At 46.0% G+C, this 23,454-nt stretch overlaps 1 protein-coding gene across 1 annotated transcript in view; it reads right to left on the reverse strand.

The window, feature by feature from the left end:
* The window catches only part of ZC3H3 (zinc finger CCCH-type containing 3), a 129,247-nt gene that overhangs the window by 54,217 nt on the left and 51,576 nt on the right, over positions 1-23,454 (reverse strand). The window lies entirely within an intron of this gene.

The following is a 23,454-nucleotide window of genomic DNA, read 5'->3' on the forward strand; positions in this document are numbered from 1 at the left end:
CCAAGCACTGGAATATCCCAGGAAGGCTAATTGCCGAGGATCATTCCAATGCTGCATCCGTATCCCGACCCAAACGGTTCCAACTCTGAATATTTATCACAATAATCACTCAGACACTGAGCCAAATCCCACTGGAGGCTTTCCCTCCTGCCTGCTTTCCAAAAATACCTGGGATAATTGCTTTTTCCAAAGATATTTTCACTTTAAATGCTCTTTTCCTCATACAGGAAACAGCAATAATACTATGAAGAGCCAGAACAGCTGATACATTTTAATTAAAGCAAATATCTCGGACAAAGAGCAGGATTCCATGGAAAAGCAGGAACTCAGTATGGAAGAGGTTAAGAAGTTCAGTGGCGCTGTGCTAAAGGGAATTATCCGCTGGGAAAACACCAGCTACTGCCTGCCTCTGGAAAGCCCCATGCCCACAGCTTGGACTGGGGATGGATACACATTCACAGGTGATGCATTTTGAAAACTAAAAGCCAAATTTAAATTTAATTAATTAAATTTTAAATTAAATTTAGCCACAAAGGCAGAGAAAACAGTGTATAAATGACTTTTTTCCCTTAAAGAATTGGTTTACCTGACATTATATTAAACTTAAAGAGTAAATAAGAAATTCAGATGTTGACTCCAAACTTATTTCTCCAAATTTTAAGCAGGTGGCTGTATATCTGTCTGGTGGTCTCCTTACCATTTATAAGCTGACCCACAAAACAAATGGAGCAGCGTTGTCAGCTCTGATTCCTTGGTGTGAATTTTCAGCATCCCTGTAATTCCATGATCCAGTAAATATTTAATATGAACGCTGTCAACACGTGAATAAGTGTATACATAACATATATGGAATCATGGAATCATTTAGGTTGAAAAAGACCATGAAGATCCTGAATTCCAAGATCATGAAGTCTAACCTGTGACTGATCCCAAACTTGTTACCCCAACCACAGCACTGAGTGCCACTTCCAGGCATTCCTTGAACACTTCAGGGATGAGGACTCTATCACCTCTCTGGGCAGCACATTCCAACCCTTTCCATGAAGAAATTCCTCTTGATGTCCATCCTGAAGTTCTCCTGGTGTAGTCTGAGGTCATTTCCTCTGGTCCTGCCTGTTGTTCCCTGGGAGCAGATTCCCATCCTTGCCTGGATCCACCTTGTCTCAGGGAGTTGTGCAGAGCCAGAAGGTCCCTCCTGAGCCTCCTTTTCTCCAGGCTGAGCCCTCCCAGCTCCCTCAGCCCCTCCTGGCGCCCCAGATTCTTCCCAGCTCCATTCCCTTCCCTGAACACATTCCAGCCCTTCCATGTCTGCTTTGTGATAGACCCAAAATTCCCGCCAGGACTGGAGGTGTCCCAGCATGAGAACAGAGGGATGGACACTGCCCTGGGTGTGTGGACACAACATGGCTGCAACAATCCAGGTGCCAGTGGCCTCCTTGCCCACCTGGACTCATGTTTAGACACTGCCACCAGCACCTCCAAGTCCATTTCCATCTTTCCAGCCCTTTATCCATGACTGGAGCGTTCCATGAAATTGTTGTGATCCAAGTGCTGGATCCAATACTTGGCTTTTTTGACCTTCACACCGCTGGACTGAACCCATCCACCCAACTTCTATCCACATATAAAATACATGTTATATATATTTAATAAATGTAGACATGCATAATTAATAAACACAAATCTATAAAAATTTGGATCTGCTTCCAAGAGAAAGAGGGATAAAAAAAAAGTCCAACACTTCTGAGAGCATCAGTCCATCAGATACTCACCAGGAAGACACTTAAAGGAACTCAGCTCCGACTCTGAATATATGGAACAATATATTCAAAGGATAAAAATGATTCAAAGGCCCTCATCAAGGGGCAGGGGGTTGGTTCCTTGTCCTAATTGCATCGCCTACATTCCAAAGGATATCGCTCCATTATTAAAGGGTCAGGACCATTTTATGTGCTCACATCTCTTCAATTGGAATTTGGATCAATGGATGCATTACAAGCTTTGCCTTTAAGAGCCTAATAAACAACAAGATGGAGAGGAAAATTCGCAGGAAGATGACGCTTTTAAAAATCCATTTCCAGGAGAGAAAACGGGACGTGGTGAAGGGGGGTGCAACTGAACCAAAAAGATGGAAATAAAGTTGAAAAGGTCAGGATAAACCTGAGAAAAAAAAGGGAATTCTGCCACTCTGCCCTACTCAGGTGAGATCCCACCTGGCATTCTGCATCCAGCCCTGGGGCTAACATCAGGAGGATGTGGAGCTGCTGGCGCAAGTCCAGAGGAGGCCAGAGAGATGCTCCAAGGGTTGGAGCCCCTCTGATCTGGAGCCAGGCTGGGAGAGCTGGGAATGTCCAACCTGGAGAAGGGAAGGCTCCAGGGAGACCTCAGAGCCCCTTCCAGTGCTTGAAGGGGCTTCAGGAGAGCTGGAGAGGGATTTGGGACAAAGGACGGAAAGCCAGGACACAGAGAATGGCTTCCCGCTGCCAGAGAACAGGGTTAGATGGGATTTTGGGAGGAAATCCTTCCTTGTGAGGATGGTGAGACCCTGACACAGGATGCCCAGAGGAGCTGTGGCTGCCCCATCCCTGGAAGTGTTCAGGGATGGGTTGGATGGGGCTTGGAGCAACTTGGGATGGTGGAAGTTATCCCTTCCCATGGCTGGGGTTTGCAATGGGGTGATATTCCCTTCACAACCCCAACTATTTAATGATTTTATAATGTTAATGCTTTGTTGAGATAGATAACAAACTATGTTTATAAAATAAGTATAAATAAATAAAATAATTTATCAGTAAAGAAAATAAATTTATAAATGAATATAATAATAATTTAAATAATAAATAAATTTAAAGCCCTGGCAGCATTTGCACTTCCAAACAGCCCAGAGATGCTTTTAATCAGGGGTTGTGGGGAAAAATTTGGGTAAGGTTTGGATTTTATAGGATTTTGATGGCTCCATCAAAATTTGGCATATTGTGTTCAAAATGTGCCCAAAGATCAAACAAATTAATTCTTGTTCTCTCATTAAATTCAATTAGCCTTTCCCACACCAGACTTATACAGAGCTGTCTCCCTCTGCTGACACCAGACCCAGAGCGATCCCCAAACTCCCAAAACCCTCACAAAAATCTCCAGAACAACCAAAAAAAATGGTGAAACCTTCCTAAATGAACCCAAAACTTGCCTCCAGCTTGTCATACTAACCCAACCCTCCAGATGGTGGGATGCAACTTCCAAGGTGACTTCCTTGGCTTCATCATTCCCCTCTTCCCATTTTGTCATGCTCTGGAACCCCTTTCACCAGCAGGCAGGTACCACCAGCACCTCAGCTCCCACTGAGGGTTTGGTCCTCATAAAGCTGCTCAGCCTCCACCCCCATCCCAGGACTCCCAAATATCTCCATGTGGAATATCTCCATGTGGAACATCTCCACTCCAATATGTCCACAGAAAATCCTAAACTGTCGCCTTCTGATCCAAAGTTGGATCTAACACCTGACTGAAGGGAAAAAAAGGAACAACCAACCAGATGTGCTTCTGAATTTATAAACAGTCAACATCGGCACAAATGGATAAAGCAACAGCTGGAAGAGCTGGGAAGGTTTTTGTCATCCCATGGCACACAAGAGCTGGAGGAACACTTTTCCTGGGATTCCTGAAGAGCAGGAGAAGTTGTGAAGTTCACCATTATCCAGAGCACGGGGAAAAACACGCCCTCACAGCACTTATCCTGAGTTGATTTCCCTGGTTTTCACAGATGGGAAATAAAGGCAAAGCTTTTCCTGGGAAGAACAGCTTGGACACCCACAAGCGAGGAATCTGCTGAGGGTTCTCCAGGAGCTGGGAGTTGGGCCACCTCACCACATGCTCTGCATAGATTTCCATCCACATCATTAGGAAATGTCTTTTCTCCCCTTATCCAAGCCCAACCAGTCATCCCAGAAATCCCTGTGACCAAAGGACCATAAAGGACCCCATATCCCAGGTTGGGACTCCGGAGGGAAGAAATCAAATCCAGACTTCAACATTCTTGATCCCTGTAATCAACTAAGCCACTAAAGCTGATTAGACCTACTCTGGTGCCATCCCATGAGCTGGGAATGGTGGGAATTGTGGGAATTGCTCTTCTCCCTGTCCCCAACAGATCTGAATGCCACCCAACTGGACCCAAGACCGGCACCAATCCATCCCACCAGCAGGGAGAGGACGGAAAGCAGAGCCTGGAGAAGAAGACAGCGAGATGGCCGTAATTTATACTCTCCTGCCTCTACTTTATGGCTTTCTTAATTCGGCTCCTGCTACTATTAATGTAGTTAATGTTGAGATTATATCTATTTTCTGGCGTCAGGCAGTGATTTATCCAAGCCATTTTTCCGGAGCCGGCTCCCACGCTGTTAAATCAAGCGACTGCCAATTAAGTGCTGACTGGGGAAGTGGATGCAATCTTAACAGAGATCTAACCACAAATTAATCCGGGCGTTCAAGTTCACAAGGCTGAAGCGCTGAACCGTGCCGAGCTGGGAAAACAGAAAACAAAAACAACCCCCAAAACAACAGGGAAAAATAAAACCCACCACTGACTTGGAGAAGAAAAGAAGGAAGTCGCCTTTCCCAGTGGGATGGTGCTCTTCAGTCAAGATTTGGGGGGTCACTGCCTTCAGGCCATCACCCAGCAATGAAAACCAGGCAGTAGGAGGAGCTGCCTGGTTTGGATTGGGAATTCAAGAGTGGGTTTGGAAATATCTATCTGGCGGACTGAAAGTGGGAATGGGAGCTTGTTGATCCACCAGCAACTCCAGGTATCCCAGAGTTCATGCAAGATCAAGTTGTCTCAAGGTTTGTAGGAGAGTCCAACCACCTGACCAGAGTTAATTTTTGATGTGAAATCATAAAATCCAGGAATTATTTGGGTTGGAAGAAACCTTAAAGATCATCTCATTCCAACCCCTCTGCTATGGGCAGGGATACCTTCCACTAGCCCAGGTTGCTCTCAGCCTCATCCAAACTGACCCTGGACACTTCCAGGGATGGCACAGCCAAAGCCTCTCTGGACAAATCTCAAATTCCTCTGGATGTCCCAGTGTCCCAAGACAGGATGTGCCATGATCAACAACAGCAATGCCCAAAGGTTTTCAGGAGAGATCACAGAATATTTGAGGCTGGAAGGAATCCCTGGAAGTCTGGCCCAAAGCCCTGCTCAAGCAGGGCCCTCCAGAACCAGCTGTGAACCACCAGGTCTAGATGATGGCTTTAAACTGGCAGAGGGAAGGATTAGATGGGATATTGGGAAGAATTGTTCCCAGGGAGGGTGGGCAGACCCTGAAATGGGATTTCCAGAGAAGCTGTGGCTGCCCCACCCTTGGAAGTGTGCAAGGCCAGGTTGGACGGGGCTTGGAGCAACCTGGGATAATGAGAAGTGTCCTTGCCTATGGCAGGGAGTGGAACTCAATGATCTTGAAAGTCCCTTCCCATCCAAACTCTTCTATGGTTTTCAAATACCTTAAGGGGGAAGATCTCACACCAAATATTGAGAGGTTTTGGGGTTATCCAGCATCTTGGTGGGACTGGCTAGGCTCCATCACCTCAGATGCATCTGGATACCAGCTCACATTTGCACATCCCTATGCCAAGAAGGCACCAAAATGCCCATGGAGCATCTCCATGGATGTCACCGTCTGCAGGAGGACACAGCATGACTAAATTCAGGAGGTTCCCCTTCAGCAGGTGGCCACCAGGAACCACAGAAATTACTCCAAACCTGTTGTCCTGCTTTCAGAAAGAGGCAAAAGTGCTCTGCTCCTCCTCAGCCTGCGACTTGACCATTAAAAATCCTTCCCTGCATCCGTGATTTGCCTCGGGAGCCATAAGGAAGAGCAATACACGACACTGAGAGTGATTATTAATAATGGTGAGGAGTCGTTGAGATAACAGCTCATGATAAGTGGGGAATGTTTTTATGGTCCTTGAATATTGAGCAGGATTTAAAAAATAATAATAAAAAAAAAAAGAGTAGGAGAAATCCAACCTATACATACAGGGCAGAATGAAAATTCTGAAGATCATGGCGTTACAGCCACCCCAATGGGCAGGGATTAAATCAAAGGACAAGAATAAACAGGTAAAAGGCTGCAGTGTGTCCTGACAGGTGAAAAGGGACCTTTGGGGAGGACAGGAGCAGCTGCCAGCTGCAGAAATCCAACCTGAGGGAAACACCATCCAGAGCTCCCATCATAAATACTCAATCAACAAGGACAAACGACTCTGCGTCTCCATCGCAATAAAAGGAACTTGTCCCCGAAGAAGAGAAGGATCCAGGAAGAGCTCAGAGCCTTCCAGTGCTTAAAGGGGCTCCAAGAGAGCTGGAGAGGGACTTTGGACAAGGGATGGAGTGACAGGACACAGGGAATGGCTTCCCACTGCCAGGGTTAGAGGGAATATTGGGAAGAAAGTCTCCTAGGTGGCACAATGGGAGTGACCCACCTGGCTTGGCAATGCAGGAAAATCTCCAGCTTTCTGCTTTGCCTTGGGAATCCCAAAGTGGTTCCATGGCATGTGAGACAACCCCCACCACCAGAATGCAGTGATAGGAATGGGATGATACTACAAACCTCAATATTTGGCCGTGTGTGCTGGAACCTGGAAATTCCTCCATGTCCTGGGCTCATCCCACAGTTTGGAAAGCAGGTGAGGGAAAAATTCTGCTCCACTCAGGTGAGGCCCCACCTGCAGAGCTGCTTCCAGCTCTAGGGCCCAACATCAGAAGGATGTGGAGCTGCTGGAGACACTCCAGAGAAGGCTGCAGAAATGTTCCAAGGGCTGGAGCCCCTCTGCTCTAGACCCAGGCTGGCAGAGCTGGGAATGTCCAGCCTGGAGACGAGAAAGATCCAGGGAGACCTCAGAGTCCCTTCCAGTGCCTGAAGGGGCTCCAGGAGAACTGAAGAGGGACAGGGATGGAGGGACAGGACACAGGGAATGGCTTCCCACTGCCAGAGGGCAAGGTTAGATGGGATATTGAGAATAAATTCTTTGCTGTCAGGGTGGTGGGGTCCTGGCACAGGTTGTCCAGAGAAGCTGTGGCTGCCCCATCCCTGGAAGTGTTCAAGGCCAGGTTGGAGGAGGCTGGAAGCAACCTGGGATAGTGGAAGGGAATCCCTGCCCATGGCAGGGGCTTGAAATGAGATGATCTTAAAAATTCCTTTCCAACCCAGATAATCCGATGATTCCAGGATTTTTCAAAGCAATTAAAAATCCCAAAGTGGTTGAAGTGTACACAGGGAGTCCAAGGAGATCTGGGGAAGCCTGTACACAATTTGTGCCAGTCTCCCATGGAAGCTCTGCCCTGCTTCAAAACTCCCAGAGCTTTCCATGAGCTGCAGTGCCACACAATTATCCCAGCTTTACACTCAAATTAAGTCCTCAAATACCATCAGGGAATACTTCAAGCAGGACTTCAGAAAGTCCTTATTAATCTTAGCATTAAAATAATACACATTCATCTCCAGCAATAGGTGAGCCAGCAACCTGATGAATACATTACATGAAGGTTTTGCATTAAAAAGGATAAATTCCTTGAATTTAGCTGACAAAAACCCCCTCACACAAAGGGATTCCAGGTCACCTTCACCACGACATCCAACCAATTGGTGAGATTAGCTCTGAACTACTGGGGGAGAAAGGGGCTGATGAGTTTGAATTATGCAGGCAGACTAAAAACTATTGATTATTGCAAAGTTGGTTTACTACCACCCTTAAACCTGGCCTAAAAGCGGTATTTAAACCAGTGTTTAATGATGTAAGTTGGCTCCACAGCAGTGGAGATTTTAGCTCTTCCTTTTCCAGTTTGAAGCCTCATCCAGGTTCTTTCTGGGCACATCATTACTTATTTTTGGGGAAATCCACCACAGGTTAAGTGCTGAACAGAGAATAACAGGAAGAACATCTTGGCCCTGAGATCCAGCATCATAACTCACCCTTGGAACCAGGTCCTCGGCCAAATCCCCTGCTCCACTGACAATGTGCTTTAAATCACATTTTAACATTGATCCAATTAATACACCCATTGCTACACCAGATAATTTCTGAGTCTCCTCCTGAGAATTGCGTTTTCTTGGTTGGGTTTAAAAGCGGTCAAGAAGCTGAGGTCAATCCAGACTTTTCTCTCTTTTCATCTTGATGGCACCTGAAACCCCTTGAAGGTGGTTCCTTCCCCAATAATTAACCCCCAAAAGTGACAATTCTCAACTGTGGGGATGCTCCCTTAGATATTATTTATTTTATTTCTTTTAAATCCCATCAGAATATCCTGGATCTGCCCATCTCCTGCTCTCCATGTCCTCAGGACAAACAGGTTGGAAAAGGAGCTTGTCCTGATTTTCATGATCCTGCCCTCATGTTCTTCCATGAGGAGATGCCAGGAGGAGCATGGCAAGGAGCTCACATTCCAAAGGGCTCGGTGTAGATGACAGGAGACAGTGGGGATGAAAAGGTTCAACAATGGGAAGGGACAACTCCTGAAATGGGCTCATCTGTGGATGGGCAACATCCCAAGCCCACGGTGGCCATCCCAACCACCATGAGCTCTGGTGGCACCAACAGCATTTTCCCAAATCTTATTTAACCCCATCCCTACATGGGGGGCTCCAACACCTCCTCACAATGAAGCCACACTCTGTGAGTTGTCCAAGCTGGTTTTGTGGGAAGTTTTGCCACGGGAATGCCCATCACAGATGATTCCAAAGGACCACAGCTAACAAGACCTTTCCACCATTGGAATTTCACCCATTTCCCCCTTCCCAGACCTCTGTTCCCGCTTCTCTCAACTCATGTAAACAAATCCTTGGAGCTCAAGCAACATCCAAAGACCCACAGGTACGAGAAGCTGCTTTGAGCAGGATGAACCAGCTCCATTTATCCCAGCTGTCATTCCGTCTCTGAAAAATCAGAGGAAGAGACCTCAATGTCTCAAAATGAAAAAAATCCCCACGAATAAAATCCTTTGAAAGCGGCTCCAAATTAAGAGCTCCATCGAGGCTGTCAAGCCCCTGCGAGCTGAGTCTACAGCACCTTCCCTGGGAAGAGGGAGCTCAGCCCATTTATTTGGATGATGAAAGCAAAGGGATCTAAAAATTGCACTCCTTCGCTAATGAGCAGCCGAAGGGATCCGTAAGCATAATTCCAGAGGCTGGTAATATTTTATATAATCGGCAAGTGGTTTAAATTGAAAAGCCCCAACTGAATCAATATTTACTGCATTGAAACGAAATGAATAGTAATAAGTCACTAAGCTCCCTGTCCTGTTTCATAAAATAAAAAATTATAAAAATGAGCACAGGCGCGGAGCGACCATCGCATCAACTTTTACGGCACTCGGGGAGTTGTAACCGACTGTTCTCATCAAATCCAAATTGTAAAAAACCTGCCTGAGGAAGCCTCACTTCAGCAGCGCCGACGGGGAAAAAAAGACGGGAAAAATAGGAGGCGAGAGTTTCACCAACTCAGGCAAAAAGGCTCCCAAAGCTGGGCAAGCAGAGCATTCTTGGATGCTCCACAAAATGCTTTCTACTGGATTTCACACAGAGGATTTGCCAAGATGCCCTCCCAGATGGATCCCAGCCTCCAGAGGGTTTTGTCACAGCTCTGGATGTGGCAGATGCAACACCTGCACTCCCTCGTGTCTGCAATTTGGTTGATGTCACCTGTGCACACAGGTGGGAATGATGCAGATCCATGAGGAGCTGCCCACCCTGGGACCAAAAAGCAGGTCCAGGGTAAGATTGATCCTGCCTAATTCCCTGTCCATCCACAAACTCATAGATGACACAGAATTAATGTCAGGGATTACAAACAGGAGGAGCACATCCATTCAGTCCTGCTGGACTGAAACAGATTTCCCAGAGAGGGTGTGGACTTCCCCATCCCTGGAAGTGTCCAAGGCCAGGTTGGACGGGGCTTGGAGCAACCTGGGATAGTAGAAGGCATCCCTGTCCTTGGCAGGAGGTGAAACTGGTCTTAAACCTCCCTTCCAACCCCAATCATTCCATGACTCCACGATTCTAATCCTATATGTTCACATGCTGTACAAGGAAGTCCTTTTTTCTTCCTCCTTATTCATCAGCTTTTTGTTCTTAAAAATCCGAGAGTTCAGAAAAACAGACATTGAGGAGCTGGAGCATGTCCAGAGTTGGGAATGGAGCTGGAGAAGGGTCTGGAGCACCAGGAAGTGCTGAGGGAGCTGGGAAAGGGGCTCAGTCTGGAGAAAAGGAGGCTTAGGGGGAACCTTCTGGCTCTCCACAATTCCCTGACAGCCAGGTGGGGTTTGGGATCTGTTCCCAGGGAACAAGGGACAGGACAAGTGGAAATGGCCTCAAAGCTGTGCCAGGAGAGGTTCAGGATGGACATCAGGATGAATTTTTTCATGGAAAGAGTTATCAAGCCCTGGCACAGCTGCCCCTAACAGGGGTGGAATCACCATTCCTGGAAGGATTTAGAAGCTGTGTGGATGTGGCACTTGTGGACATGGTTTACTGATGACGTTGGCAGTGCTGGAGGAATGGTTCAATCCAATGAGGGCTTACCCAGCCTCAATGATTCCATGATTCTACACCCTGATTTGAGTTGAAACAGCATTATTTTAGATGCAGAAGAGACCAGGAATTTGTTAGAGGGAGGGGACAGAAAAACATTCCCTCTGTCTCCCACAACTCCCACAAAGTTCCTTCCCGTGACACAAATAATGTTTCCCTTTTTATCCCTGAGTTTAAAAAGGAATTTAAAGCAGCAGAGACATCACCTTCGACACTCCCTCCTCCTTCTTATTGAGCCATAAAACCTTTTCCCATATAAAATATCCTGAACTGGAATAGCTTTGGGGTTTCCCTGGAGATTCACCCCTCATTGCCTACGTTTACATCCTCCTTTCCACACCAGAGGATGGCAGGAACACAGACCTGGATTCACTACCAACAATTCCAGAAGCAATTATTAAATCTCCACTAATTTGGGGGAGGGCATTAAAGGAAATTATCTGCAATCAAAACATAATTTCAGCTCGGAAAACCATTCCCGCTCACGAACAGGTGGCCGCGGGATCCGTGCCAACTTCGGGAATCCCTCTGCTCTTTTTTTCCCACTTTTCCAGCTTTAACAGCTGTGACCTCTCAGACCTCCCCGTATCCTCCTGCAAATCCTCCTTCCAGGCCAGCCCAGAGGGCAGCAGGAGCTGCAGATGCTGCGGAGCCTGACGGGCACCTGGGGATGGATGGACGGACGGACCGGGAGCAGGGAAGCTGCCGGATGCAGATGGTCGGCTCTGCCAGTGCCAAGGGCGGCGGCGGATCCGGCCTCGTGCTGAAATCCACACAGAGGTGCCAGGATCCAGCCCTGGAAGAGCCAGGGAGAGGCTGGATGGCCCTGCATCATCCACACAATTCCCTAATGGGAATGTGAATAAAACCAAGGTTTGGAAGGGAGCACAATGGTTTCATCCCAAAGGAAGCTCTGTCAGACAGAGAATTTGGGTGTAGAAAGAGGAAATCTCAGTGCTCTGCTGGGGAGAGACCAGACCTGGTAGGAGGGATATTAGTCGGTATTAACGAGCTAATTCAAATTATTTCCAAGGCAGCAGAAGGAAATAAACACCCAGGGACTGAGAAAGCTGATTACATAACCCCAGAATAATTTGAGTTGGAAGGGACCTTGAAGATCATCTCACTCCAACCCCCTGCCATGGGCAGGGAACCTTCCAGTAGATCTTCCAAACGTTATGTAGATTTTGGATATGAATAAATAATTATTTAGGATTTTTTTCTCCATATTTAGTACAACAGACACTTAAACTCAACAGGAAATTTCATTAACTCAGCCCAAGGGTGGAATCTGACCCATGGGAGAGATGCACAAATTCCTTCCTTCCTTTCCTTCCTACCACTGCATAAAGTCCTTTCTAGCTCCTAGAAAAAAGATCCTGATGCCCAGTGAAGCTCTCAGAGATCTTATTTAGAATCCCTCTTAATTTGTCAATTCAGGAGTTTCCTCCAGATTTTTTAGAGTATTTTATACTTTTTTTTTGGGAGGCTCCCATGCAGGGCCAGGAGTTGGATTTGATGGTCCTTCCAGCTCAGGATACTCCCTGATTTCTCCCACCAGGATGAAACAGATGGATCCATCCTTCGGCCTGAAAGAAGCCTAAATGTTTACTTAGCCTGGACAGAATTAATCAGTGGAGAACGATGCTCCAGCACTTGCCAAGTGACCTTTTTTGCCCCCAAAAACCGGATTGCTCATTCCTGAGCTCTGAGACCTGCCCGGGCACAGCCCGGAGCTCAGCCCAGATGCTGGCACCAGTTGGACTCGGCTCAGGGCAGCAGCTCACAGAAAAGTTTAAAGGAATTTATCCCAATTTTATCGGGATAAGAAGTAATTCAGGGAATTCATCCCTTGTGGAGCTGCCATTCAGCCATGCTCTGCTTCCCTCTTCCTCCTTTTTTGGGTGCTTTTTTTTCTTTTAAATCCCTGGAATTGGCACAGGAAAACATCGGGGTTCGATCTGCTGAAAGCTTGGAGAAGTTATGACCCTTTGTAGGGAAAATCATCTGGGAAAAGGGTGGAAAAAAAGCAGCTCTGCCATTACTAATCTCTTATTAGAGTAGATATTTAGGAATTAAATACATTCTTCACTCCCACAGCTGTCACTGCCAGGTGAAAAAACAGGGAGTGTGTAAATATCCAGCACTGGAAAATATATTCTGAATGAGATGCTGTTAGCAGGCATAATTAGCCTGAAAAAAAAACACTTCCAAAGAGTCCAAACCACTTCAAAATTAGTTTTAAATACAGCATGTGGCGAATTTGGAAAACTTTATCCACAGGGAAATTTCCTCTGGCCAAGCTACTCCATTGCTGCTGAAGCCTGGGTTAGAAAAGGTGAAAAATATCCCACAAAATTTATCTTATTTAAAATTACAGCTGGTGTTTGGGGAATTTGGATGGAGAAAAGGAAGAGCTGAACTTGGAACTTCATGGACCCATGAGAGATTTTATGCTGGAGTACCTGGGTAGGAATAAATGGATGCCCTGGGACAGAGGGAGCAGCATCAAGAGGGTTAAAGGATTTCAGACACAGGCTCCGAATCCCAACAGAACCATGCTCAGTCCCTGGGGGGCTTTAAACAAGATGAATCCCAAGATTGGAAGGGCAAGGATCAATCCTCTGCTCCCTTCCCAGGGCATCTGTCCTGACTGCCCGGAACCCATCCCAGACTCTGAGCACTAATTCACAAAAAATAGCATTACAGCCATAATTAACATTTTTTATGGAATTGTGGAATGGTTTGGGTGGGAAGGGACCTTCAACACCATCCAGTTCCATCCCTTGCCATGGGAAGGGACACCTTCCATGATCTCAGGTTGCTCCAAACCTCATCCAACCTGGCCTTGGATACTTCCAGTGATCAGGCAACTACAGCTTGTCTGGGAATTCCATTCCAGCCCCTCACCACCCTCACAGGGAAGAATTCCTTCCCAGTATCCCATCTATCCCTGTCCTCGGCAGTGGAAAACCTTTCCCTGTGTCCTGTCCCTCCATCCCTTATCCAAAGTCCCTCTCCAGCTTTCCTGGAGCCCCTTCAGGCACTGGAGGGGGTTCTAAAGTCTCCCTGGAGCCTTCTCTTCCCCAGGCTGGACACCCTCAGCTCTCCCAGCCCAGCTCCAGAGCATTCAGAGAATTTTTGACTTTTTCCACCATAGGATGGGCAGGACTCTAGTCTGGTGTCCCAGCACCTGGAGATGGCACCCAAAACTGGAGAAGAGCTCTTGAGTTACCTGAGCCAACATTTTCACCTCTCCCACCTGAGTTCCTGCACCAGATGATCCCTCCCTGACCCAGAACTGCTGATCCACAGCTGCAAACTCCCAACTTTTAATCCGTCTAAAGCTCCTTGCTAAGGATGTTCCGCTTTTCTCTGACAGCTGCTGGACTCGGAAAACACAGAAAGGCCTCACAAAAGAGGAGGAAAAGAAATCCTGGCTAATGAAAACTGCTCCTGAGCAAATCCTCCTCGAGCCACCCCTGTAGGTGCTCTCAGCCTACCAGAAACACTACAAAGGAAAACATATTAACCCAAAATTCCATGGGATGGGAGCAGCCAGGCAGGAGGAGTTGCCCAGAAGCTCTTTGAGGAGTGGCACCACCATGACCACCTCTGCTCTGTGGCACAACAGAGGTGATGACCTCCAGCCTGGTTTTGGTCCCTATGGGATCCCCTTCCATTTGGTTTGTCCAGCCCTGGAGGCTGGGAATGGTTGTGGAGCACCCTGATGGAACTGGGACACAGTTCCTCACCCCAAACCACTCACGAGTCCCCTGCACCTCTGCAAACAAGCACTTCCTGAATGCAGAGTCTCCTTTTTTATCTCATTTATCATCTCAGTTCATCTTTTTCCTTTGGTTGCTAACTCCAGAATCTCCTTGTCCCTGACCCACAGCATCCCAAAAGTAGTGGGGATCCTTCAGAGTAGATCTTGAGAGCAAACCTGGTGCCGAGGATCCAAAATTCACCCTCCCAATCAAACACATTCCAACAAAACCACATCCCTTGCTTTGCTCCTGCCTGGCCTTGACAATCCATAGGAGCTGCTGAACATCCTCAGGAATGGTTTTATTTACCAGGAGTTGATTTGAACCTTCAAGACTGATCTGTGAAGCCCAACAACTGAAGATGTCTCATTCAGGAGACGAATTTTGAAACTCTATCCTGACCTCGTCCCACTGAGGATGCCACCAATTCCAGTTGGGAATGGTGGCACTGTGCTCTCCGACAGTGGTTTTGCACCATCAAATTTGGTTTGGGATGGGGGGAAATGAGGCACAAGGAAGACGCTCCAATTATGCTATCCAAGTTATGGACTGGATGACTTCCAGATGACTTCCATCCAACTTGGGAATCTTAGAAGGATTTTTTTTCACAAAAAAAGAGTAAAATTGGAATGGGCTGCCAGGGAAGTGGTGGAATCACCATCCCTGAAGGTGTCCAAGGAACAGCTGGATGTGGCACTCAGTGCTCTGTCTGGGTGACAAGGTGGAGATAAGTCTCAGGTTGGACTTAATGATCTTGGAGGTCTTTTCCAACCTAAATGATGCTGGGATTTTGTGATCTCATGCCAAAGGGTGCAGCAAATCCAACACCTTATGCAGCAGGAAACCAGTGCCATGATGGGGGCTCTCAATGGATTGAGTTGGAAAAGCTTTTCCAGATCATCAAATCCAACTCAGCTCCAGCACAGGATGAAGCTGCAAGATTTCCCAGGAAGAAAAATTCAGTTTACAGAATGCTGGGCTTCCCAACAAGGATACTCCAGGCTCCAGGGAAGAGCTGATCCAAGATCCACACAACACCCTGCCGAGTAAATAACCCCTCACTGTCCCCGCGATCGGATGTGGCAGTTTTCATTTTAATGGAATCCATTCGAAACGCGACGACTCCATTAACCAAAATTAAAAAAGGAAAATCCCATTATTCCTAAGGATGTTCATGTGCATTTAGAGCTGGCCATTAACCCCTGAGTCCCGCTTTTATTTTGGTTTCATTACTTCCTCCGAAGTGGAGCTCGATTACTGCGGCTGACCCAGGAGGAGGGAACGGCAGCACTTCCCCCCAGCGCCGGCAGCCTGGAATTCATGGAAAAGCAGGAAAAATCCAACCTCCCAGCATAAGATTGTCGAGGAACTGGGCAGGACTGGGGAGACTGGGAGGATGGGGGCGGTCAGGGCAGGGATAGGAGTGGTGGAGTCCCTGAATCCTGCTGGAAGCTGCAGAACGTGGATTTGCTGCCGAGTTCTCCAGGTAGGAAAGCAACCAGCTGGGAGAAATGTTTGGGAGAAGGACAAGGGGAAAAATAGGGAAAAAATGAAAAGTGGAGGAAGAAGGAAAAGGAAAAGTGGAAAAAAGAAATCAATGGAAAATATGAAAAAATATTTAAAGGGGAAGAAGGAAAATAGAGAAAAAATGAAAATGAGAAAAGAGGAAAACAGGAAAAGAGGAAAGGGGAAAAGGGAAAAATGAGAAAAAGGGAAAATGAGAAAAGGAGACAGAGAAAGAAAAAAAAGGAAGAAGAAAGGGGAAAAGGGAAAAAGGGGGGAGGAAAAAAGGAAAAAAGAAAGAGGAAAAAGAAGGAAAAAAAGGAAAAAGAAAGAAAAACAAGAATAAAAGGGAAAAATAAAAGGAAATAAGGAGATAAAATGGGAAAATAGAAAAAAGGAAAAGGAAAAAGTCAAAAGAGGGAAATAAAGGAAAAAAGGAAATTAAAAAACAGGGAGAAGGTAAAAGAATAATGAAAAAGAAAAAATAAGAAAGAGGAAAAGGAAAAAAAGGAACAAGGTAAAAAAGGATGGAATTGGAAAAAAGAAAAAAGGAAAGAGGAAACAGGGAAAAGGAAAAAGAAATAAAGCAAAGGAAAAGAAACAAAGGAAAAGGGAAAAAAGGAAAACGGAGAAAAGGAAAGGGGGGAAAAGGAAAAGAGAAAAAAGGCAAGAAGGTGAAAAAGGAAGGAGATGAAAAAAGAAAAAAGTTTAAAAGTAAAAGGGGAGAAAATCTAGGAAAAGGGAAAATAAATAAGATAGCAAAAGCAAATAAATTGAAAAGGAAAACAAGGAAAGGAAAAGGGAGAAAGGAAGAAGAAAAAAACCCAAGAAAAGGAGAGAGGAAAAAGAGAAAAGAAAATAAAAATGGGGAAGAAGAAACAGAAAAAAAAAAAAAAAAAAGAAGAAATAAATAAAAAGCAAAGGAAGACAGAAGAGAGGAGTGACTTTTCCCCAGTGTCTGTCTCTTGGGAAGGAAGGGAGCACCAGTAACAGGGAGGATTAATCCCCAGCTTTGCCCCAAAGAGGTGCCATTGTTTTTTAAAGCCTCTAAACCAGTCCGGAACAGAAACTGGATTATGCTGGGCCAGATGTCAGGGCTGCTCCGAAACAATCCGGGTTGTGCATCTCATCCCAGCCTCATTAAAGGGATTAAAAGTATTTCCTATAGAAACAAAAAATATGGATTTCCAAATGGGAGTTACTGTTCCCTCCTGCCTGTAACGGCTCCAATCCCAGCAGATGAATTTCACTTTAATGAGATGTCATTTTGGAGAATGGTTTAACATCCCTTCAAAAAAAATCCGAGGCCTAAAACCTCGTCAAACCACGTCGGGATTATTAAAAGAAAATTTACCACACAGACAAAATAAAATCAAACAAAATAGGAGCCGCCAATTCGCAGAATCCATGACACGGCCGTTTTTAAATGTGATGGAAAAGGCTTTCCAAGTTATCTGCTTAACCACAGGCTTTCTGTTTACTTCTCACTTTCATGTCAAATGAATTTGGGAAGAAAAAAATTGACAGGAACTTTAAGGCCATTCGTCACATTCCGACTCCGTTCGCAGATTAACGCGGCAAAAGCCGGGAAGGCGGAGGGGGGATTTTATCATCTTGATAAAAGGAAATTAACTCCCGGTGTCCCAACCTCTGCCCTCTGCTCACGATTCCCTCACCTCTGTTCGGAATATCCCAGAGCAATCGGCATCCAGAGGTAAAATCCCACTGGAGCATCATCCCAAATAAATAAACAACATAAAAAGCTGTGCTTGAAACGCCCCCAAAACCTCTGCCCTCTGCTCACGATTCCCTCATCTCCATGTGGGAAGATCCCGGAGCAATCAGCACCAGGAGGTAAAATCCCACTGGAGCATGATCACAATTAAATAAACAACATAAAAAGCTGTGCTTGAAACCCCCCAAAACTGGGAGACTGAACCACTTGCACTACTTAAAGCAGCATCTGGCTCAGAACATCCATCCAGCTTGTGCTCCAAACTGGTTTTGGGAGGTTGGGATCCCACCTCTTGGGCCCTAGAAGGTATAGACTGGTGGAAAAAATAAATGGATCAAGGAGAAAAGACAGCATTTGCTGAGATCTTTAAAATGCCCATCCCTGTCTGCTCACAATATATGGGAACGTCGATTAAAGCCTCTCCCGTTGGAGCGCTCGGCAATTTTCCACCGTGGAAGCCGACGTTAACAGTTTTCCCTGTTTTCTCTGCAACTTTTGAGATGACACCCCAGAAAATGTGGATTTGCTCCATCCACTGTGAATTACAGCCCCACACTCTGCCCTCTGTTCTCAGCTCCAGCTGCTGACCTTCCAGGATCGTGAACAAAGAATCCCGGAACGGTTTGGGTTAGAATGGACATTAAAAACCATCGAGTTCCAACCATGGACAGGGACACCTTCCACTGTCTCAGGTTGCTCCAAGCCCTGTCCAACCTGACCTGGAACACTTCCAGGGATGGGGTAGTTACAACTGTCCTGGGCAGCTTGTGCCAGGGTCTCACCACCATCCCAATCCAACATTGGGTTGCACAACGAGCAACCAACGTATCCCAAGCACTTCCCAACAGCTCCCAGAGGAGTCACAGATGCTGGGTGACCTCATCCCATTTCCTGAATGGATTGACTTCTTAGGGACCCTCAGAGTGCAACCAAAAAGCTGAGAAGTGATGGATTTAGTCTGGTTTAACCCATTACTGTCCATCAGTGGGATTACGGTGGATGACTTGGTGCAGACCCTGATTGCCCCAGTCTCAAATACAACAAGAGGAAGATGGAAAGGATGAGAAAGCTTCCCTGGAACTCCCAAGGATACGTTCTCCTCCCCAAAAGAGAGGGGATATATTGAGTTTTAGCGTTCATTTCATCCACGACAAGTCAACCACACCATTCGGTGGGAATGAGTCACAGGAACTGGAATGCATCCAATGGGAAACACAGGACTCTATTCCATAACCAAGATTCCCATTATCACCAGATTCCCATGGATTTAGGGAGAAAGGGTTAATCACACACTAACAGCACACCAGGACTAGCACCTGGTGCCATCCGATTATCTCACGACAGTGAAATTACTACCATAGGGAAACTTGTTACAGCACTCAAGGAATGCCAGAAGAATGGAAAGGAAAATCAGGAAGGCTTCCCTGGGAATGCATGAAATGGTTCTATCCCATGGAAGTGCTCAAGGCCAGGCTGGATAGGGATTGGAAAAACCTGGTCTAGTGGAAGGCATCCCTGCGCCTGGCAGGGGGGTTGGACCAGATGCTCTTCCAAAGTCCCTTCTAAGCCAAACCATTCCATGATTCTCTGAACTGAATCATGAGCTGGGTGTGTAAAAGATATTGTTAAGGGAGCGAAAGGAAATTGGAAACCCAAAACCACCCACTGTGAATGAAAGGAAAGAATGAGACAGGGAGGCTGGTGTGTCCAAGTGACCTGGAACAAACATCCCAACCTCCTGCATAGGATGACTGGAAGGGATGGTGGTTCCTCCTCCTCTTGGATCCTCAGCTGTATCTCCCCTTTCCCAGGGAAGTGGTCCTTGCACCCACCAATGTGGCTGAACCCCATTTCAAAACCTGCATCACCCTCATCTTTCAGTGTGAATCCCTAAAGGCTTCAGATCTTTGAAATCCTGGGGTAGAAATCCTTGTAATCACCATATCACAAAATCATTTAGCCTGGAAAAGACCATCAAGTCCAAACTTTGACCAATCAGCACCCTGTCAACCAGACCAGAGCGCTGAGTGCCACATCCAGTCATTTCTTGAACACCCCCGGGGATGGTGACAAGTGCTTCCATCTTAATCTGTTCAATGTGCTCCAGGCCACGGAACAGAACAAAAGAGAAGAAAATAAAAGGAAAAAATAAAACTAAACTAAACTACATGAGCGAATCCTCCACTGACGAGCTCCTTTCTCCTGAGCTGGCATTTCTCTGACAAATGTTGGATTATCTTGTTCTTTACTTATTTATAGTGCTGGAGGGGTAGGATTCTCCCTCAAGAGGCGCCGCAAAGTTTTCAGGAAGAAATAACAGAGTTTCCCCAGCAGTGCCAGACACAACTCATTATTTGCAGACAGGTGACTTTTGTTTTCCACACTTGCAGCAGGATTTGAGAACAAAACTCTTCAAAGTGGGTCAGTGTTTCATTCCCCTACTGGGGGTCTATAAGCTCAACTCAAAGGGGGCTCTGCTCCCAGAAATGTCTTAAAAGTGGTTTTGGCTCTCCAGAGGAACAATTGGAGTCTTCTGAAGGAGTTTATGGAATCCTAGAAGGGATTCCATTGTGTTGGAAGGGACACAAAAGGATCATCTAGTCCAACTCCTGGTCCTGCACAAATGCAGGAAAAAATGCCACCCTGTGCCTGAGGGTGTTGTCCAAATGCTCCTTGAGCTCTAAAAGCTTTGCAATCTCTACCCTGGGGATCCAGCTTCTCAGGGAAACCTGTGCAAGTGGCTCACCACCCTCACAGGGAAGAACTTCTTCCTGATATCCAATCTAACACTACTTATTTTCAGTGAGAAGCCATTCCCCCTTGTTCTGTCATTCCTTGCAAAAATTCCCTCTCCATCTTTCCTGTCAGCCCCTTCAGGCACTGGAAGGTTGCACTGAGGTCACCCTGAAGCTTCTCTTCTCCACACTGAGCAATCCCAATTCTCTCAGCCTTTCCTTGTAGGAAAGGTGCTCCATCTCTCTGATCATCAACCCAAGAATTCTTTGCTGCCTCTATAACATATGGACATCCCATTTTTTTGGTAGCCACATCCACATGGACCATGGAAAGATGTTGGAAGCAGGAGAAGCATCACTCTCAAATCTCAGTGCAACACTTCATCCATCCCAACTCCTCCATGGCAAATCCCTCATCCCTTTCCCAGCAGAGGGAGGCTGTGAGAAGGGAGGACATCTCCCTCCAGGATTTTTAAGAGATGATCAACCTCAATGTCACCAGGAGCGACCGAAATTTAAAGCCAGCAAATCACAGCCCTTGTGAGCTGCGCTCCCAGCAAAGCCGCGGGAGATAAGGGGGAGGAGTGAAAAGGAGAATCAATAAATCTTAACCTCATTCACAATGATCTGGAGCTCTTATTAAGTAAATTAATTTAAGTTAATTTAACTCGATCATGACTCCCGATCACAGTGATTTAGTGAGGGGGAAATTGCATTAGGAAAGGCCACACTCACCAGATAGAAGAACGGAAGAAAATTAGATCCACTTAGCAATGTGAATTAATATGGAAATAGCAGGTGTAAATTTCACCTTATCAAGAGAGTGAAAATTATCTTCATAAATTTGGAGAAATAGGCCCCGAGCTGCTTATAAATCTATTTAAAACAAAAATATTACAAAAAGTGGAGTAAAATTAATTTAAAATATACTCCCACATATCGCCTCGAAGAAAAGTCAGCAGCAGGGCCCAGTTTTATGCAACCCAGCAAGAAGGGGAGGATGGAATTCATTCCCAAGGGACTGACATCAGGTACCTCCAGCAACTCTCCCTGTCACTCATTTCTCAAAGCCACATCCCTCTTCATCTTAGTCTCATGATTTGAGGATTTACTGGCAAAAGGGATGACATCTTGGATGTCCCAGCAAAATAAAACCCTGGCACATTACTTCCAGATACCCAAAAACCTGGACTTCATTCATGGGAGAAATTTCTCCTTGGTGCCAGTTGCGAACCAGCTTGGGAGTAGCACTGGAGGGCAGCATCACCAGGTGACATCCCCCTGCTGGCTTAAGGGAATGAGGATATTAAAAATATCAAATTATTGTAAAAACCATGTAATTATTACAATGAAAAACAGAAATATTAAAAATAATTGACTACTAAGTATGAAAAATAAAAATGAGGTGACTAAAGGGGTGTCCCACAGTCATCAGAGCTTCTCCTTGTTTTGTGAAGAGCAAAGAAAATCAGGAAAAAAGCAGATCCTGGTGTCTTGCTTGAGACAGATCCAAGATAGGAACGATGAAGCAAAAAATCCCGTAAAAACTCCAGGAGAAGCATTTGCCACGTGCTTCCTCCAGACAGGCCAGATGATTGATCACCCCCAGCGAAGGTAATTGGGAGATGGAGATTTATGGCTTCTTTAAAACATAATTGTTTTAATTTGCTGATGGCATTTTATCAAGATTTGTCTGAAGCAGCTGTAAGATCCAAACTACACCAATTTAATGAAGTCGGAGATTAATACAGAGAAAATGATCCTACAAGTGGGAGCTCTCAGCCAATTGCAGCAGAACAAGGTCGTTCCTTGGAAAATCACCACTGCGTTGAGCAAGAGCCACCACACAGATCCCAGACGTTCCTGCTCTGGATTCCATGCCCAAAGCTAATCCCTGCCTTGATTCTCAGCATGGTTCAACCATCCAGATCTGGAATAACAAAGAGTGTGAGGGAAGAAGCTGAGCCCAACAGCTGGAGGATGAGTTGTTTTCCATTAATTAAGGCTCAGAGTCACAGAATCATTTGAGCTCAAGATCATCTTCTTTCAACCTTCTGCCATGGGCAGGGACACTTTCCACTATCCCAAGTTGCTCCAAGCCACATCCAACCTGGCCCTGGACACTTCCAGGGTGTTAAGGCCCTGGCACAGTTTTACCAGAGAAACTGTGTCTGCCTCATCATCAGAAGTGTACAAGACCAGGTTGGAGCAACCTGGGGTAGTGGACGGTGTCCCTACCCACGGCAGGGGGTTGGAACTCAAGGATCTTAAAGGTCCCTTCCCATCCAAACATCTTCTGATTCCATGAAATTGCAGGATGATGGAGCAGGCAAAAAATTACATGGTTTGTTTCTGGACAGGGAAATGCAGGAATTTGATTTTCCCACCTGAAAGGAAGGAAGTGCAAATGGAGGTGGCAACCCAGAACAAAACCTGTGGGTCTCAGGATGGTGCCCAGGTGGGGAAATATCACAGGCAAAAGCAGAATGAGAAGACAAAGGAGGAGGTGGTGCAGGTAAGGTTGACCATGAGCCCAAAAGGATCCCAGTTTCCATACTGGAAGAATGGAATGGTTTCATACTTTGAGACCAGGAGAGTACAGGAGATGTGGAGTTTCTCAACCAAGAGCTTGGAAAATACACAAAATAATTCACCCAAACTTTCTTACCAATCTCTCTGTTTATTCCATACTTTGCCTAATCACCCTGAACTCTTCCAAAACCAACTCTCCCTTCAGATACCAATTTGAGAATTCCAAACTTCACTTTTAAAGGGAAATATCAGGCAAAGTCAGGCTTTAAAAAGAACCACCATTATTTTTGTGCCTCCACAGCTCTACCATAAAAGCCACCAATCCTCAGGGCATTGATGGGGAATGACTTTTGGAGGAATCCACCTGGAGCAGGGGGAACAAAGCCAGAGAAGAGCAGAACAGACTCTCTTTGCCCAAAATACTGCCCGTGACTCCTGGCATTCCAGTGGGAAGACAAGCTATTCCTGACCTAGAAATAGCCAAAATCTGTATTTTCACCAAACCCATTGCTTCTAATCTCACCTTGTTCTAAAGAATCAATTATTTTAACAACCTTTCTGCTTTACACAAGCTCCAGGTCTTGTCTTGGCCTCTGA

This window comes from Melospiza georgiana, chromosome 1, assembly GCF_028018845.1.
Source record: "Melospiza georgiana isolate bMelGeo1 chromosome 1, bMelGeo1.pri, whole genome shotgun sequence".
NCBI classification, from domain to species: domain Eukaryota; kingdom Metazoa; phylum Chordata; class Aves; order Passeriformes; family Passerellidae; genus Melospiza; species Melospiza georgiana.